The sequence below is a fragment of the Ambystoma mexicanum genome, chromosome 1p (assembly GCF_040938575.1).
Source record: "Ambystoma mexicanum isolate Mex_15411 chromosome 1p, UKY_AmexF1_1, whole genome shotgun sequence".
Taxonomy (NCBI): Eukaryota; Metazoa; Chordata; class Amphibia; order Caudata; family Ambystomatidae; genus Ambystoma; species Ambystoma mexicanum.
In genome coordinates, this window is record NC_090921.1 from 954221241 (window position 1) to 954241207 (window position 19967).

The 19967-nt window shown below is 49.4% G+C and overlaps 1 protein-coding gene across 3 annotated transcripts in view; it reads right to left on the reverse strand.

The window, feature by feature from the left end:
• ARL2BP (ARF like GTPase 2 binding protein) overlaps positions 1-19967 on the reverse strand; it is a 412008-nt gene that overhangs the window by 352636 nt on the left and 39405 nt on the right. The window lies entirely within an intron of this gene.

The window sequence follows — 19967 nt, forward strand, 5'->3', positions numbered from 1 at the left end:
ACTCGCTCCTTGTGGCACACCATAATTAATGGGTTCAGAGGGGGAGAAGTTTTCCCCTCCCCAGTGAATCTTCGACTTTCGGTTAGTTAGGAATGAGAGTACCCATTTGGTGGCTTTTGTTGAGCAACCTCCCATGTATTCCAGCACCCACTGGAGTTGATTATGGTCTAATAAATCAAAGGCCGCCGACAAGTCGAGTAGTATCAGGATACCAGACTGGTCTTTGTCCATGATCTTGAGCATATGCAATTGGAAGTCCAGCAGGTCTGTCTCTGTGCTATGATCACTCCTAAAACCAGACTGTTTATGCAATATATCATCATTTTCGACATGAGCTTGTAGTTGTACTGCTGCTGCTTTATCCAAAATCTTCAGAAAATAAATTACAATTGGTAATGGCGCACAGATTATTGGGATCTTTCTGATCCAGACAAGTTTTTTTTTACTATTGGTGTAACAGTAACTGTTTTGATGACTTCCGGGACTTCTCGAAAAGAGGAATTTACTAGACGTGTTAGGAATGGTATAAATATGTCCTGGTGTTCTAGTATCATTTTAGGGGGTAAAAAAATGTCTGCACATGCCATTGGTCTCATAGTGGTAAGGATGGATCTCACATCCTCTTCGTTAATGGTAGAGAAATCATATTTCTCTGCTTTGTTATATGCCGGGGGGCCTGTTACTGTGTTTTGTGAACTGGACTCGTTATCAGAGCGCCCATAATTATTTCTAGTGTCTTTAGGATTTTGCCATGAATGCCTCCTGAACTTTTACACATTCTTCACGTGTTGGTTGAATTGGGAGAGACAGGACTTTTGGCTTTTCCAAGGATCGGAGCATCTTAAAAAGTGTACTTGTGAGGGTGTTGGGGGGCGTGGCCTGGAGCACCAGCGATGTGGTCGCTCCTTTAATGGCCTCTGTGGAGAGCCTGCTGCGCTGCTAACTCTGGCAGGGTTCCGGCGTTCCAAATTCGAGCCGGGTTGCCTTTAAAGATGTGAGACTTTGGAGCGGCCACCGACACAAAAATGAGGATCCGAGCCCCCAGGAAGCCAGAGAACGAGTTCAATGAGCCCCGCGGGTTCTCCGCCACCTTTTTCCAAGATGGTGGGCGGAGCTGCTAGAGCCTGCAACAACGCTGGAGGAAGTCCTGGTGGTGGGGGGTCCCTAGCCCTGAGAAGCCCTGCCGTGACGTCCCATCTCCCGCTCTCCCCTCAAGTGGGCCACAGTCCGTGCTGCCATCTGCATCAGACTGCAGTCCCTGGTGCGTCTTGCAGTGTTGGCCTGGCCCGCCCCTCCGAGCGTTCGGATTCGGAGCACGGCAGTAGCGTTGCTGGGTACTCCGGGGCTATCCCTCGCGCTGTGGCCTGGGGCAGAGATCCAGAGCTGCGTGTGAAGCGGGACTACGGGAGGAGGTGTGGGGCCTCTCCTCCCCACCCCACCCCACCCATGGAGGGGGCAAGCGGATCCAGCATCTCCATGGGGCGGAGACAGCCCTGGCCTTGACCTGGAGGACCCGCTGGCACTACACGGGGCAGAACGTCAGCCTGGGCCCCATTTTCGACTCAATTGCCAGCACAATTGCCCTCAGTCCCCACACTGGAGAAGGGGGACCCGCTTTTGTTAACAGCTCAGCCCTAGTCTGATGGACCACAGCAATGAGGTGAGGTAACACCACCAAAAGATGCCCATATTACCACTGGGTGATCTCACCATTGGAAGCACTCTGAGCTGAGTGGGAAGCCACCCCAAGTGGAGCTGCTGAACAGAGGCTCTGTCCCCACCCCCACGCAATGTGGCTGCTCTACCCCCCCTTCTCTCACCCTTGACCCTGGGGCGTCCCGGCCCTCATAACAGCCCCCCCCGCTCCAGACTATGGAGATACAATAATCCCGTCCACAGCTTTTGAATCAAGAATAGGGGGGCCCCTCCTCTCCCTCTTCTACCACCTTACCAGGGGAACACAGCTTCCTGAAGCTCCTGTGCCAACAAATAGTGGAGAGTGGGGCCTTCTATTCCCTGCATTGCTGAACATTGTTAATTAAACCAGGACAATGGCTTCACCAATCCTTTTGCACATTATGGCTAAGAAACTGAAATCTGGTAAAAACCCGGACATAGCTACAATGTTGCTCTCAGCTGAGAGGGGAAAGAAACATGACCCCTTCCACCCCCACCCCCCACCGCCCCCAAGCTTACTCCACAAAAGTCCCCAGAGGATTGGGGATCCCTAGCCACCAAAAATGACATCCAAGCTTTCATGGCTGATATCAAGGTGGAATTTAGGTTATGTATAGCTTGCCACGAAACTGGAACACACCGACCAAAAGGTAACAGAAGCAGAACAAAGACTTGGGGAGGTTGAAGATCAGTGACAAGACCACGCAGCAGCCCTAGGAGAAATTCAACGCTCGATCAGGACCCTCCAGGACGAGTGAAATCCTCGAATTTAAACAGGATGACCTCGAAAACAGGGCCCAGCGCAATAACCTTCGGATCCGGAGGATCCCAGCTTCGGTCCCGGACAAAGACCTGGCGGAATATGTGGGTGATTTATTTAAAATCTCTACTCCCACAGCTAGACAAACCTCTGCTCCTTCTGGATCGCAACCATAGGTTGCGCCACGGGGGGTGGAAGACCCCCCCCCCCCCCCCCCGACGTAATAACTAGGGTGCACTTCTTTACCACAAAGGAGACCGTTTCAGCAATAAGCCGCTCTTGGGATGAACTATCTTTCCAGGGCTCTCCCCTCCAGAACTACCGGGTCCTTTCCCTCCTCACACTACAAAAGAGAAATTCCCTTCGACCTCTGACTCGCTTCCTTCAAGACCATCAGATGCGATATAGATGGCTATTCCCGACAGCACTGCAGTTTTCATATAAAAGGCACCCTTTCGAAAAATCAGCCACCTTGAAGACGACAAAAAGATCATGCACCCAGACTCACCTGGCAGGGAGGCACATCCAGACTCGGAAGGTGCAAGGGGCGAAGACCCTACCTTCTCACCGAAACCTAGACGGGCTTCTTGGTCGAGGTGCTTAGGAGTGGTAGGAAAAGATGAGTTGCAATGGGGACAAGGCACTAAGGGGGCACTAGATTCCGAGACACTACAGACCTGGTTGCATGTTCCCGTATCTGCTACCTGGCAACGACGCCAGATGGCGAGACTTGACTCTTCCCCTCACCTGGGATTACATGCCCCTTCGACAGAACACTGCCAATCCTGAAAGATGACACAAAGACCACAACCTTGCAGCAGGCCCCCCCACGGCCCAAGGTACAGTCCACCTATGAGTCCTTGGAATTAAACAGTTCCTGTTCCTTGCCCCAGCCATGTTGGCTGAGGGTATCCACTTGGCCCGGTTGGCCAGGGGTGCGGCCGAACCCCAAATGACAGTCCCCCCACCAGTTAAAGTTCTGACCTGCCATTGGAGGCCTGGGTTAAAACTCCAAAGACAGGGTGGCATACAGCTATTGTTACCCCGACATGATGGCTGACTCACGTTCACCCCAACGCACCCCCCCTTCTCGGATTCCACGGAGGCCTCAAATCTCACCCAGGAACATCGGACCCCGAGATTTATCGGCCTCAACGTTAGAGGGTTCAACGCTCTCACCAAGCTCAAATCCATACTGCAGAAGCTCCAAGATGAAGATGCGGCTGTGGCCTTACTTCAAGAAACACATCTGCTCCCAGCAGACTTCGGACATCTACGTTCCAGACTCTTCCCACTTAAATTTTTTGGCTTGGGTGGCACCAAGAAAGGGGGAACAGTGATCCTCTTCGCAAAGGGGTTGAACCCCCGGATCTTGGACACAAAACTATGCCCCGAGGGCCGATATGTGGCAGTCAAATGCTTGCTACTGGGTCAACTGTACACATTAATATCAGTGTACGCCCCCAATTTTGGACAAACCGCCTTCTACGAGACACTGGGCAATACCCTCTGCCCCTTCTCTGAAGGTCAGACTGTAATTGGAGGGGACTTCAATGGTGTTCCAGAACCTACAAAAGGACAGATCGCATCCTCACTCCCCTGGGGTTTTCACTCTCGCATTTGGTCTCCTATGCCTATTTCGGACCCTAGATCTGGTGGTCTCGTGGCGGGTACTCCACCTCTCGAAGAAGGACTTTTCCTTTTATTCATATGTTCATAGGACCTTTTCAAGGATTGACCTCCTCCTGACGTCCCCCCCAGGTACTAGCTTACGTCAACAATATGGCCATAGGGTCAAGGATTTTATCTGACCACGCCCCGATAGCGGTGAAGATCCGGGCACATGAGTCAATTCCTAACACTCGACGCAGATGAACCCTATATGGCACAATGCTCAATGAGATGCCGCTAAGGGACTCAATCGCGAGGACAATTAAGAACTTCTTTAGAGAAAATCTAAAGGAAGATACCTCCCCAGCAAACCTGGGATGCTAAGAAGGTAGTGGTTCGAGGCAAACAGATTGCTCAGGGAGTAGCATTTCACAGGAGTAGACGACAAGCCTGTCTGATCCTCGAGGAGGAACTCCAAGAAGCGGAGAAAACCCAGAAGGAAAAAGGCTGGACCCCAAAAACGCAACGAGCCATCTGCATTACGCAGAAGAAGCTAGAGGCCGTCTGCGCTGAACATACGGCACAACTACTGGCTAAAACCAAGCAGCGAATAAGCTGCGGGTGGCTAAACTAGCTAAAGCAAGGAGGAGCAACACAATCGTTGGGCTGCGGGATCAACAAGGCATAATAAATTACGCTGAACAGGAAAAGCAACGGCTGGTGGCGAACCCACCAGGCACAAGTAATGACTGTGCCACCAAGGACTATCTGCAAACAGCAGCATTCCCCCACCTGAAGGACTCAGTCCGGGATAGCCTAGACGTTGCGATCTCAGGTGAGGAGGTTGAAGAGGCCATAAAATCTCTTAAATCCCGAGCTCCTGGCCCTGATGGATACTCTACCAGATCTTTAGGCCCCAACTGATTGTCCCCTTGGTCGCGCTTTTCAACTCCTTTAGGGAAACTGGTAGTGTAACCCTGTCTATGCAAGAATCAATCACCATCCTTTTACCTAAACCGGGGGGGGGGGCCCCGCTTCCTACAGACCGATTGCCCTACTAAACATAGATGCCAATATCTACTCTAAAATTCTTGCTAACCGCCTGTCACACATTTTGCCAGACATCATCCATTCCAACCAGCAGGCTTTATTAAAAATAGATCTGCAGGTGACAATATTTGTAGAGCCCTGGACCTAGTAGATCTCACCTCCCAGGATTCTCGGCGATTGGTATGGATGGCCCTAGACGCTACTAAAGCGTTCGACAGAGTTGATTGGGCCTTCATGCGCCACACCCTGGAGGCTTTCGGGTTTGGCCCGGCGTTTCAGGCTATGGTCTTAGCCAATTATAAATCCCCGAAAACCCTCCTTAGGATTAATCTCTAGCCCACTTCCTCTGACTTTCAGGACCAGGCAGGGATGCCCATTGTCCCCGCTTCTATTTGCATTAATCATGGAACCCTTTGCCAAGAAAATCAGACTGAATAACAGCATTAAGGGCCTCCAGACCAGTCCCTCCCAACATAAAATCGCCCTATATGCAGACGACGTCTTGCTGACCATCTCAGAACCTCGCTCATTAGGGCACGCTCTTTCCGAAATAGATAATTATGGGAGGGTCACGGGCTTCTCCATCAACTTTGATAAATCGTGGCTCTGGGGATTGAACGATCCCCGGACAAACGGGAGTCCCTGGTCCCATTGTGCCCTAGTCAATGGAAAGTTAAGGCAATCCCCTATCTAGGGGGTTCAGATTCCTGCAAGTCCGAGGGAAATATATTGCGTAAATTTCCCCCGCTCTTTAGAGAGCTGGAGGATGACCTGAAGCAATGGTCGTCTCAAGAAATCTCACTAATGGGGCGTATTACTGCCTGCAAAACGAACAATCTCCCCAGATTTCTGTATGCTTTCTGTATTTCTACCGGTTGCAATCTCATTGCCCGCCCTCCGCGGTCTTCAGAGGAAAATGCTCCGGTTTATCTGGAGGGCCAAAAAGGCTAGGATTCCCCAAACAACGATGGTAGGTAACCCAAGGCTGGGCAGACTGGGAGTCCTGGACTTGCAGGGCTATCAGGTGGCAGCACAGCTAGCGCACACCAAAGCGTGGCAAGTAGCTACTGGTCGCCCTGGATGGGTGGAGCTGGAACAATCCGGCTTATCTCTCCCCCTGCATTTCCTTCAACACATCCCACCCCCACTGTGGCAGCGATGGGATGGATTGCTATTAGCTACCAAACACACTATAGGTGTTGGGGTCTGCACCCTGAGGCGTAAAGGGATCCTCAGGGGTCTTTGCCCCTCCTCCCTGGTCTTCCATAACCCCGGGTGAGAACGCCGGGTTAAGTCCCCAGAACTTCAAAAACTGGATTGCAGGGGGCCTTGAAACTATAGATCAGATTTTTGAGGGAGGCCTGCCCTGCACGTTTGAACAATGTAAGAAGACCTTCCAGCTTCAGGAAAGGGACAGATTCACCTACATTCAACTTTGCCACTGGTGCGCTCACCCTCAAACTCTTCAGGCGGCGACACGCACTCCAACCTCCCTCGAATTAACCCTCAGAGAACTCCCAACCTGGGAAAAGATCTCCAACTTATATAAACGCTTTCTGGGAGATTTCCTCGCCATAAAGACTTGATGTATGGCACAACAGGAGGCAGATCTGGGGCACCCCATAGAGGACCAATCTTGGGTGGACATTTGGACTCGAACGCATTCATCGTCCTCTTGCATCACCAACAGAGAATGTGCTTACAAAATCCTGTTGCGCTGGTATTACCCTCCACTCAGACTTCATCATATGAACCAGGCACTCCACCCTGCCTGCTGGAGACTTTGTGGCTAACCAAGCTCCTTCTTCCACATGTGGTGGGCATGCCCAAAGGCACAACAGTTCTGGAAACAATGCCTAGCCACCATCGAAGAGATCACCCAGGCAGTTCTCCCTTTAGTGCCACGACCCTCGCCCAAAACCCCTTATGGCAAACCCAACTAACCAGGTGAAGTCAGAACTCGGGCCTCTAGAGCCTGGCATCCTCTTCAAAAGCCCTCATGGGGCCAGTCCTGGCGTCTATAGCGCCAGGCTCATACACCATGAAAAACAATGTGCTTGGAAACTACTTTATTGTATTGTCAGCCAACATGGAGGCATCCACATAGCTTGGTTCCTAAGAACCAAGCTATGCGGTATAGTGTTTTGGGTGTGGTAGCCTAGGGACTACTTTACCTGGACTATTTTGTTGGGGCTATTAAAACCACACCCGAGCAAGACAACACGCTCCGCGTTACTTTGCAGCTTGCAACGTGACGCTCACCGTGTCCAGCTATTCCCTCGAAACTTGGAGAAGCAGAACCTACAAGGAGACAAAAGGAACATCATTAGCAGCAGCATCATCATCATCTTACCTGCAGTCTTCATCTTTAAACACTCGCAGCTACTGAGAACAGTTTCCTCGAATCTGCACGCCTCCCGGACAGAACGACCTGAAAGAGGAAGATAGAGTCAACATTAAAGAAAGCAGTAGAGACATTTACAAATTACAAACTGCTCAAAAGGCTTACCTGGCCGGTCGCCTCTCAGCTGGCACAACTCGGGACATTCCACTCGCGCTGAAGAACACTGCGACCTACAAGGAAGGAAAACACAGGTTAGCAAAGGCAAGACTTTGCAGCGCTGCCCATAGCGCTTACTTACTGCATCATAGCGCTCTTAATGCACCATCATTTACCAGCGGGGCTCAACCAAGCCAGTTCGCCGCGCTGAAGCTCTGCATACCTAAGGGAGAAAAAAAGAGACATTTTAAACAAAGAAAGGCATGCAGGATAGCAACAAAACTAAAGAACAGCAATAAGACCTACCTGAACAATATCAAACGGGCCGGCGTCAGTGAAGTAACTGGCCGCACTCGCCCATGAAAGACAACGCGCCCCTGCAAAGAAGGCAGGACGGAGAGCACGCCTAATTCTACCACAAGGTGAGGAGAGGGCGCCAGAGGGACTGATATCATACGGGGTTGAGGGAGGATACTTATCCCAGTCGGTCAATCTTGAACACAGTCCTCCTGTATTTTCAGGCAGCATCTTCCCCGCAGACCACATCAGGGTAAAGCTGAGAAGCATACCAGCGAGTAACCCAGCTGGGTGGCGTCCCTGTGGATACCAGGTGAGCGTAACAGAACGAGAAGCCTACCATAACAAATCCACCTGGGTGCCATGGAGACATCAGAAATGGACCAATTGGCCCAATTACTAGGAGAGCTTCGTGCTGAGGTTCATTCTGCCCGACAAGAGACTAATGCCCTCCAGAGAGACCTAATAGTGACCAAAGAACACACTGAAGAGATTAGCAGGCAGTGACCAAAGAACGCACTGAAGAGATTAGCAGGCAATACTTGCAATCAGAGGCAGGACAGACACCTCTACCTGGAAGCAATCCAACGATGTAAAACCCTGCCATACCACCCACTCCGGTACAGATCACGTTACCTGGAACATTGCCCCTGGCACCACCAGAAAGGTTCTCAGGCGACCCACGGAAGTATGCGGCATTCATCAATCAGTGCCGCTTTTATTTTCTTTGTAGGCCTGGAGCATTTCCAAACGACCAAGCTCGGGTAGCTTTTGTCTTATCATACCTGAGTGGTAGTGCAGCAGATTGATCAGTGGTGTTGGTAACCAAAAACGATCCTCTATTACATGACTTTGGGGGGGGTTCCAGAGAGAAATGGAAAAACTTTTTGCTTGCCATACCCAGGACCAAGCAGTAGACAATGAACTCTTGTCCCTCCGACAGGGGAATCAGGACTTGTTAACGTACATTGCTATGTTCAACAGACTGGTTGCCGAAGCTAGGTGGCCAGAAAAGAAAAAAAAAACTCCATCAAGGCTTACGAGGCGAATTAAAGGACGTCTTAGCCCAGGTGGTTGATCCACCCAGAGACTGTGCAGAATTCATAAATCTGGTCGTGCAGCTAGACCACCGGTTGTAGGACCGAAAGGAAGACCGGACTAAGACGGACCCTCGGACCGTGTATGTTCGACCAAGGGAAAACACACCGTGTGTACCTGAAAATGCTGTAGAACCCATGCAGATTGGAGGGATACAGCCTCCATTAACAAAACAAGAGCAGAACAAAAGAAGACAACAGCTTTGTTTGTATTGTGGGAAACCAGGACATTTCCTGAAGGACTGTCCAGTAAAACCCCCAAAAAGAACAGTCGGGGCCACAGAGAAGGATGAAGCTAAGGAATCAGAAAACTACCAAGCTCGACAAACATAGAGGTCAGTTTATCGAGTGAGAAGAAAGAGTTGCTGACCTCGCACTTTGCAATACCAGTGATCTTAACCACCAACAGTCGTCAAGAATGCTTGCCGTTGAAGCATACATCGATAGCGGAGCAGCTGGAAATTATATTGATCAAGAACTGGCAGCAGAGATGGGGCTTCCTTTGTGTGCTAAGCCAACTATGGACAAGGTAACCACCGTGGATGGGACAGAAATTGCTTCCGGACCAGTAACCCAGTGCACAGCCAGGGTAACCTTGCTGTGCCAGGATGGTTCCCCGAAGTCTATTTCATTCGATCTCATCAAGGCACCTCAGTTCAGGCTAATACTAGGGATGCCATGGTTGGTTGCTCACAACCCTTTGATAGACTGGCGGGCACGAAAATTAACCTTCCCCGGTAACTGCTCCCCTGCCTGCTATTACCAAGAGGAGAAACCTGAAATCTGTATCCCCATGACTCCCGGAGCGACAGTATCAACCCTGGGAGCAACTAATACCTTGCCAAGTGAATACCATGATTTCGAGGATGTTTTCCGAAAGGACCAAGCCAATACATTGCCGCCGCACAGGCCCTATGACTGTCAGATCGACCTTATTCCTGGTGCACAAATCCCTTGCGGCAGGATCTACGCTCTCACAGAACCAGAAAACCTTCATTTGAAATCCTATTTAGACCATTACCTTGCAAACGGATTTATCCGTCTTCGAAGTCCCCCGCATCCAGTCCTTTGTTCTTCATACCAAAAAAGGAAGTAGACTTGAGAACCTGTATTGACTACCGCACAATGAACCAGATCACCGTGAAGAACTGCTACCCCTTGCCACTTATCCCTGAGATGCTAGACCAAGTTAAAGATGCCCAGATTTATACCAAATTGGACCTTCGAGGAGCGTACCACCTGGTCCGAGTCAGAAAAGGAGATGAATGGAAAACTGTCTTCCGTACTAAGTACGGCTTGTTTGAATATCAAGTCATGCCCTTCGGGTTATGCAACGCTCCTGCGGCATTCCAATATTTCATGAATGACGTCTTAAGGGAGTTAATTGATGTGTGAGCCTTAGTGTACATAGACGACATCTTAGTATACTCAGCCTCGGAACAAGATCATGTCAGGCACGTTCGTTCAGCCCTCACCAAGCTCCGTCAACATCGCTTGTTTGCAAAGCTTGAAAAATGCTTTTTTCACGTCACCGAAGTAGAATTTCTTGGTTTTATCCTTACTCCAGGAGGCATCAGAATGGACGTGCACAAGGGAGATGCCATTCTGAAATGGCCTTCACCGACGTCTCTGAAAGGGGTACAAAGCATGCTGGGCTTTGCGAACTTCTACCGCCGGTTTATCCCAGACTTCTCTCAGGTTGTGCACCCAATCACAGTACTATTACAAAAAAAACAATAAAAAGTTTGCTTGGACAGAAGAAGCCTTTCAGGAACTTAAACGAAGGTTTACTTCCGCTCCAATCCTGCGACATCCTCGTCCAGACCTCCCTTATGTCATTGAAACTGATGCGTCCAGTCTCACAATGGGTGCTGTCCTTTCACAGAGAGACCCGGAAACCGTCCAGCTACATCCTATGGCCTTCTGGTCGAATAGTTCTCACCTCCAGAGATTAATTATGCCATCACGGACAAGGAACTCCTGGCTATCAAATCCGCCTTTAAAGCCTGGAGGCACTGCCTTCTGGGGGCCAGACACACCATTTGTAACGCTCACCTGGTATCCACGGGGACGTCACTCAGCCTGTTCTGACCTCTTACGGCCTCGAACCCTTCCCTGGAGGCTACTCGACTGGAGACTGGGCCTGAAACACAGGATTGGTAGAGTTTAACTCCCCATTGTCTCTGTGTGCTTGAACCCCTTCTTCCCCGGAGTCCAACCCTTCCTTTTGATCCACAGCTCACCTTTAAAGTGTGCTCTCCGTCCTGCTTTCAGTGCTTTCAGCGCAGGGGCGCGTTGATTGATGCAGGCTCGTTGATGCCTAGTTACTTCACTGGCAAGAGTCCGACAGGTAAGTATAATGAGTCTTTTGAAAAGTTCTCCAACTTCGTTCCTTTCCTTCCTTCGATGATGGCCGGCGTCCGGGGATGGCGACGTGCTGCTAAGATGAGTAGCGGTGAAGGGGAGTGAGAGCGCAGTGCGCGATGCAACCCTTTCGTATTTGTGTTGAACCAAGTTCTTTTTCTGTGTCTTTTAGGTGCCGCAACGTTTTCAGCGTGGATGCCGGTTATGAAGAAGAAATGCGGTGAGTAAGCGCGGTATGCGGCGCCTCTAGATGTTTCCACGATAACCTGGAGTGTCTTTTCCCTCTTGCAGATGGATGAGAAGCTCCAGAGACAGAGTTCCCCCAGAGCGGCTGGGATTCAGGTAAGCGTTTGAAGCTCGTACAGTCTTTAAAAATAAGCGAAGATTTGCTGAATGCTTACTAATTCCTTTTTTCTGTTCTTTTCCCTTTTCCTTAGGAAGCGGCGTGCCAGGATGGGAATGACACCGCCGAAGATGCCCGCAGAACAGAAGGAGCAATAAATGGTGGGCAGAAGCGCCGCAAGGTAAGGCTGTTCCTAACAGTGTTTTTGTTCTTGCAGTAGCTGAGTGCAGAAGTAAGATGCAGGCCTACTGGAGACCGATCCGAACACGGCGAGTGTCACGCTGCAGGTGCAGAAAACACAAAGCATGTTTCTCAGCCTGGGCGTGGCTTAAATAGTCTCTGGGTATCCCAGGTGTCTCTGGGCTGAACCACACCCAAAAGACTAGACCGCACATGCAGTTCTGGGAACCGAAATATGTGGGGGCGTCCATCTTGTCCCCATCAATGCACTACAAGTCCAATCGCCAATGTTATCCTATGGGAGTGAGTGAGTCTGGTGCCACAAGCGCCGAGTCTGACTCCAAGTGGGTCTTTGGAGGGATGGAGAGGCCATTGAGGGCCATGTAGGTGATCGTGGCCTGGCTCCAGCCTGACATCTTGGAGGGCTGGGGACATGAGGGGCAGGAATCATGACACCATTACAGTCATCACAGACCACCGAAACCTGCAATATCTCAAAACAGCCAAGGCCCAGTCCTCGCGTCAATTACGGTGGGCCCTTTTCTTCGCCGAATTTGATTATGTAATCACATTTCGACCAGGAGTCAGAAACGGAAAAGCGGATGCCTTATCTCGCATGGGCATAGATGAAATAGTATATACAACCCTTGATCCAGTACCTATTATACCTGAAGACAAACTCTTGGGTATCACGACAGCCTTAACACAAGCAGAACTACGAAAAGAAATCCAACGGACAATGAATCCTGATGCCTACCTCGCATTGCAAACTAAAGGAGAACAATATACCATCAAGGACCATCTACCCTTTTTTAGGGATCGCCTATATGTACCCAAGAAGGAATTACAACAGCATATTATTTCAAACTATCATGATTCACTGATTGAAGGGCATCCTGGGATTGCCAAAACCCTAGCTAAGGTGAAAGAGAACTTTTGGTGGCCTACCTGGCGTAAGGGCATCATTCAGTATATTCAGTCCTGCGGTGTCTGCGCACAAAATAAATCACAGAAACAAAAACCATCTGGTCTCCTACAACAATTGGACATTCCTCCAGTTCCATGGCACACTCTTTCCCCTTGACTTCATCACTGATCTACCTCCAAGCCAAGGGTTCAACACCATCCTTGTAGTTGTGGACTTATTCTCGAAGATGGCCCATTTTATTCCTCTCAAAGGCCTCCCAGACGCAGCCACTTTAGCAAAAGTGTTCTGGAGGATGTGGTTAAGCTACATTGCTTCCCTTTGGTTCTAGTCTCTGATCGAGGCAGCCAGTTTGTTTCAAACTTCTGGAAAAAATGTTGTGCAATGGCGCAGATCGACGTTCGGCTATCTACCAGTCACCATCCCCAAACGGACGGCCAAACCGAGGGAACCAATCAGACACTTGAGCAATATTTACGGTGCATGCTGCACCACGAACAAAGGAATTGGAAAGACCTGTTATGGATAGCTGAATATGCATATAACAATTCTTTGCATTCAAGCACGGGACAAACGCCCTTCTATACCCTTTATGGCAGACATCCACGTACATCAGAACTAGACCTTCCAGCCAGCTTGGAAATGCCAGCGGTAAAGACTCTACACACAACCATTACTCAGGCTTTCAAAAGGGCAAAGGAACACCTTATTCATGCCAAAGAAAAACAAAAGAGATTAGCCGACCAACACCGGAAAAAGGCCCCCGATTATCAAGTAGGAGACAAAGTTTGGTTAGGCGCTAAATTCGTACCCATCAAGGGAACCCGGACCTTTCATCCCAGATTCTTAGGACCCTATACCATTAAGGCAATTATCAATCCAGTAGCCGTGAAACTGGATTTACCACCTGATCTACACATCCACCCGGTATTCCATGTGTTCCTCCTGAAACCAATGCAACCCGGCAGACGGATTGGGACACCATCTAAGCCCATACTTGTTGACGGAGAACCAGAATTCGAAGTCAAAGATATCTTGGACTCTAAATACTCTAGGACCAAGCTATATTATATCGTCGATTGGAAAGGATTTGGACCACAAGAAAGATCCTGGGAGCCCAGTGAGAATATCCACGCACCACGTCTAATCAGAAAATTCCATCGGAACTTCCCAACCAAACCTGGGCCAGACAGAAGGAACACCATGGGAGGGGTTTTAGGGGGGAGTGCTGTCACGACCCTCGCCCAAAACCCCCTCTGGCAAACCCATTGGCCAGGTGGAGTCAGGACTCGGGCCTCTAGAGCCTGGCCTCCTCTTCAAAAGCCCTCATGGGGCCAGTCCTGGCGCTGTGCTTGGGAACTACTTTATTGTATTGTCAGCCAACATGGAGGCATCCACATAGCTTGGTTCCTGAGAACCAAGCTATGCTGTCTAGTGTTTTGGGTGTGGTAGCCTAGGGATTACTTTACCTGGACTATTTTGTTGGGGCTATTTAAACCACACCCGAGCAAGACAACACGCGTTGCGTTACTTTGCAGCTTGCAACATGACGCTCACCGTGCCCAGCTATTCCCTCGAACCTCAGAGAAGCAGAACCTGCAAGGAGACAAAAGGAACATCATTAGCAGCAGCATCTTACCTGCAGTCTTCATCTTTAAACACTCGCAGCTACTGAGAACAGCTTCCTCGAATCTGCACGCCTCCCGGACAGAACGACCTGAAAGAGGAAGATAGAGTCAACATTAAAGAAAGCAGTAGATACATTTACAAATTACGAACTGCTCAAAAGGCTTATCTGGCTGGTCGCCTCTCGGCTGGCAGCATTCCGGACATTCCACTCGCGCTGAAGAACACCGCAACCTACAAGGAAGGAAAACACAGGTTAGCAAAGGCAAGACTTTGCAGCGATGCCCATAGCGCTTACTTACCGCATCATAGCGCTCTTAATGCGCCATCATTTACCAGCGGGGCTCAACCAAGCCAGTTCGCCACGCAGAAGCTCTGCATACCTAATGGAGAAAAAAAAAAGAGACATTTTAAACAAAGAAAGGCATGCAGGATAGCAACAAAACTAAAGAACAGCAATAAGACCTACCTGAACAAAATCAAACGGGCCGGCGTCAGTGAAGTAACTGGACCACACTCGCCCATGAAAGACAACACGCCCCTGCAAAGAAGGCAGGACAGAGAGCATGCCTAATTCTACCACAAGGTGAGGAGAGGGCGCCAGAGGGACTGAAATCATACAGGGGTGGAGGGAGGATACTTACCCCAGTTGGTCAGTCTTGAACACAGTCCTTCTGTATTTTCAGGCAGAACCTTCTATCCGAGATCGGGGCAAAGAACCAAACTACTGACCCAGTGCCTCCTGGTGGGGAGAATAGTGGTCGCCCACTCCTGGAAATCCGCAGAAGGTCCCCTCATGCTCCATTGGTGGGGGAAGGTATGGGATATACTAATTGCAGAGAAAATAACAGCGACCAGAGCAGGGCATCTGCACCACTTTCAGAACATTTGGGCCCCAATATTAGACTATGGGCAGAGATTCCCAGCCTTGCCCTACAAGCCTCAAGGGGTCAGGAGAGCCGGGGGGGAGCAAAAAGGGAGAAGACGACACAAACTACTGAAAACGTTGGCCCAACCTCCTCCTTTTCTCCAATTTCCAATGATGAGACCTCTGTTGATAATTTGAGCCCACCCTACTGCTGTATGAGAATAAAAAAAAGGAGATGCAGGAGTTACAGCAGCCCCGCCACTTCTCAGGTGCAAATTCGACACAGGCTGTGACGCCTGCACAGTCATTGCCCCAGATAACCTCTGAAAAATGCTCCCAGTCAGTACAGGCTCCAGCACCTGTAAAGCTGACAGCCCCGCCCACAATAAAGCCTGCAGCAGGTTATACAAGCCCCAGATGCAAACCCCAAGCTTATTCAGAAACACACTCAGAGGAACAGATGCGCCTAGTGACAAGCGAAATTCAGCAATAGTAAAATAGAAAATAAAATGCATAGAGAAGCAGCAATACATAAAACAGAAGAGGAATTGCAAACGACAGCAAGGAAGAGAGAGGGGCCTTGTCATATGATAGATGCTGACGCATCTATCAAAATTGCATAAGGCTTTGATAACAAATGTGAAAGTAGAAACTGAAGAGCCAAAGCAACAGTCGGTAGAGTATGAAACTGAGGCAACAGCCAAGAACAGGAAGATAGTGAGGAGAATTGGGAAACTGAAGAGGATAAAGGAAGAGAAGACTCCATAGGAGAGAAGGTTAAGACCTTCCCCCAGAACGGTAGTAGTTAGAAGGAAGAAAAAGGGTAGAACACATTGAAACCCAAAAAGGTGAGGCAGTTCCTATTAATACAAAAAAAAAAAGGGGGAAGGCAGATCACAATACATACCATGGCCCCACATGTACAAAGATTATTTGCTAAAGACCCTGCCACCCCTCACAGCAGGGGCAGGCAAGTGAATCAATGCATTAGAAAAAACAGACAGCGCGGTCCATACTAGAAGAAGGAAATCCGAAATGTGCATTAGCCAGCTAACAGGGGATCAGACAAACACTGTTTGGGAAAGAGCAGGGTACCCAAGGGTTTGGTTAGAGGGCGAAGCATACGATGGATCTCCATTTAACAACTGTCGAGCCTGTGTATGGGATGCATTGAGAAGGACATACACAGATAGACCCGATGTAGGTGCCATCATGGCACGTACAATGCAACACAATGGAGGACCCCGCTTTGTATATTCAGTCCTTCCAAGAGATATGGCGTGAAGAGACAGGGGAAACATGCGAAAAGTGTTATATCCTGCTTCGCCACCTCCTGGCTCATCTGTGTAGATTCATCCTGTGTGGCTGTAATGTCACAAAATGCATAGCATATGCTGATGCAGCAGCCTGGAATGTTACGCCCTGAGCTTGGTTCGGCCCAGAGAGAGACATGAAGACTCGGTGGTGGGAGCCAATGGGTTCTCCCTGTAATACTTAAGATCCTGCTAAAGTCTCCTGTACCAGTTCCTGATATAACCTGTAAACGTGCAACCCAATAAAGTAATTTAAGGACTTACAAAGGAAGTACAGAAGTAATCTTTGTAGTAACAAAAAGAACGTACCATTCTTCTACCATGTATCACGTAAGGTTCCTGTTACGCTCACCTGACTCCCACGGAGGCGCTGGCCTGGTTCGCGCTGCTGTGACCTCTTCTAAGGTGATGCGCAGGGTTCGGAAGACGGACTGGACCGGGCCCCCAAATCTGGCTTGTCTGGCTCGCAGAAGTATCCTTCTGTAGGCGAAAATAGGGGATTAACTGTCTGCGGGGTAATGCAATCGGCCTCCCACTTTCCCCTCTCACCCTCCTCGAAACCCTTCTGTGATTCCTCGTAGCGTCTCACCTTAGGGTCTGGAAGGACGAGCTCTCATCCTGCTTCTGATGCAGGGGCTCGTTGGTATCCAGTTACTTCACTGGATTTTCGGATTGGTGAGAACCAAACTTGCTTGGCTTCCAGGTAAGTTTTTTGATAAGAGGTTCCCCTTGTGTCCATGCATTAATGTACTAATGCTAGTGTCTTTTTACCCATAGGGGCCGGGGTACGGAATGCCGGGGAACAGGCACTGACCCGAGATGAGAGGTGAAATCCTTGTAGAAATCAGGTAAGTCTTTAATGAGCTTTTTTTGGTAATGTCTTTTCATTCGCTCATTAACGCTGATGTCTCTTTTTCCCCCTTAGGGGCCGGGGTCCGGAAATGCCAGGATGCGGCGCGGACCCGAAATGAAGAGGGAATGAATCAACAGGTAAGTCTTAACATGGAGATTCAGCTTTCCTTATTCCCTTCTCTCTCTCACCTTTTGTTCTGGTCTTTTTCTCCCTCTGTGCTGGATCGTGACTGCGAATCCGGATGATCGCTGCTGAACATGGAGGCGCCCTGTAAAGGTGAGTGGAATGCGGCGCTGCAGCGATCGACGCGATGAGCTTTTAAATAAAAGTTTTCCTTTTCAGGATTGTCGGCAAGATGTCTCCGGGATGCGGATTTAGCAGGTAAGGACTTTTCCTTCTTCTGTTCTCTTCTTCTCTTCCTTTGCAGGTGATCCAGGATGCTGGCAGGCGTGGCAGAAGTCAGGATGCAGGAGCAGACACGGTGAGCGTCCAGCTGCTAGATGCAGAACAACACGAGCACGTGTGGCTGTTCGGGTGGGGTTTAAATAGCCTTGGAAGAAGTTCCAGGTACGTATCCTTCCTCCAATCAGGTCTGTATCCTTCCCTGACCACGCCCGGATGGTAAATTAGTCCCACAGGTAAAGTAGTTCCTTTCAGGCCTCAAGGAGGCCGGGATCCTGCAGCATGGTCTGCATCAGGTAAGTGCACCCAAGCACTCCCATAATGAGCCTGGCGCCTATGGCACCAGGGCTGATGTCTTTTATGAGCCTGGCGCCATAGGCGCCAGGACACTGTCCAAAAGGGCCCCTATATGGGGTTGCTGGGTCCTTCCTTGGGGACTGGATGTCCGCTTTCGGGTTCGCAGGGCTTGAACCGGCTCCTCGGGAGCGGGCATCATGACAGCACTCCACTCCCCCCCTCCCACCCCCCCCCCCCCCAAGGCCCCTCCCAAGGTTGTTCCCTCCGGGGGTTTTGGTTTGTCTGGGAAGAGTCGGTGGAATTTCCTGACTAATCGAGGTGCATGCACATGGTCGCTGGGTTCCCACGACCTCTCCTGAGGTGCGTACCCCTTCCAATCAATTAGGTAGAACAGTTTTGACCTAAACATTTTTGAGTCTAAAATGTTCTTCACTTCGAATTCGGGCTCCCCATCTATTAGAATAGGTTCTGGAGGTTTGAGTAGTCGGGTTCCGGGTACCACTGGTTTCAGAAGCGACACATGAAAAACAGGGTGAATTCGCACACTAGCTGGTAAATCAAGTTTAACAGCCGCTGGGTTAATTATTGCCGTAATAGAATAAGGTCCCAGATATTTTGGGTTAAAAGTTCGAGGCCCTTTGAGTGGTAAATGTCTGGTAGCTAACCACACTTGATCCCCAATCTGATACGGAGGTGCTTCACTCCGCTGTAGATCAGCATTCTCCTTGTATTTTCTCTTGGCTTGTTGTAAATGCATAGTTGCCTCTTTGAAGGCTTGGGTAATTGTAGAATGCAGATGTTCTACTGCAGGCATTCCGAGGTTCTGAGGTGAGTCAAGGTTTGAGGTTCGAGGGTGATGCCCAAACAAAGTATAAAAAGGACTGTGGCCAGTTCCAGAATGTACCGAATTATTATATACGTATTCGGCTATCCAAAGAATGTCTTTCCAGTTGTTTTCAGATTGCTGTAACATACACCGTAAGTACTGCTCAAGGGTCTGATTTGTCCTCTCTGTCTGACCATCGGTCTGAGGGTGGTGACTGGTCAATAATCTTACGTCGATCTGCGCCATTTGACAACATTTGCGCCAGAAGTGGGAAATGAATTGGCTTCCCCGGTCAGAGATTAGTATAGATGGGAATCCATGTAGCCGAACAATATTTTCGAGGAATTCTTTGGCTAGGACAGAAGCTGAAGGTAAACCTTTCAAAGGAATAAAGTGGGCCATTTTTGGAAAACAAATCCACAATTACCAGAATAGTATTGTACCCCGAACAAGGAGGCAGGTCCGTAATAAAATCCATTGATAGGGTGTGCCAGGGTGCTGGCGGTATGTCTAGAGGTTGAAGGAGACCGGCTGGTCTTTTCTTTTGACTTTTATTTTGGGCGCAAACACCACAGGACATCACAAAAGATTTAACGTCTTTTCGCCAAGAGGGCCACCAAAATTGTTGTTTCACCTTTTCCTCTGTCTTGGCAATACCGGGGTGTCCCTCTATTAATGTATCATGATAACCTGAAATAACTAGTTCGTGTAATTCCTTATGTGGCAGGAATAAGCGTCCTTGGAAATAAGGTAAACCATTATCTATGGTAAAGTCTGATCCCTTTTGTATCCATTCCTGTAAGGTTGTAGGGTCCAGGAGTTGTTTCACTCTGGCTTGAATGTCTTCAAGCGTCTGTAACAAAGTCATGCCTAGAATCCTCTGTTCGAGAATTATTGGTACTGGTTCTGAGTTTGTATCAGATTCTCCCATTCCAATTCGGGATAAGGCGTCTGCTTTGCCATTCTTGCAGCCAGGTC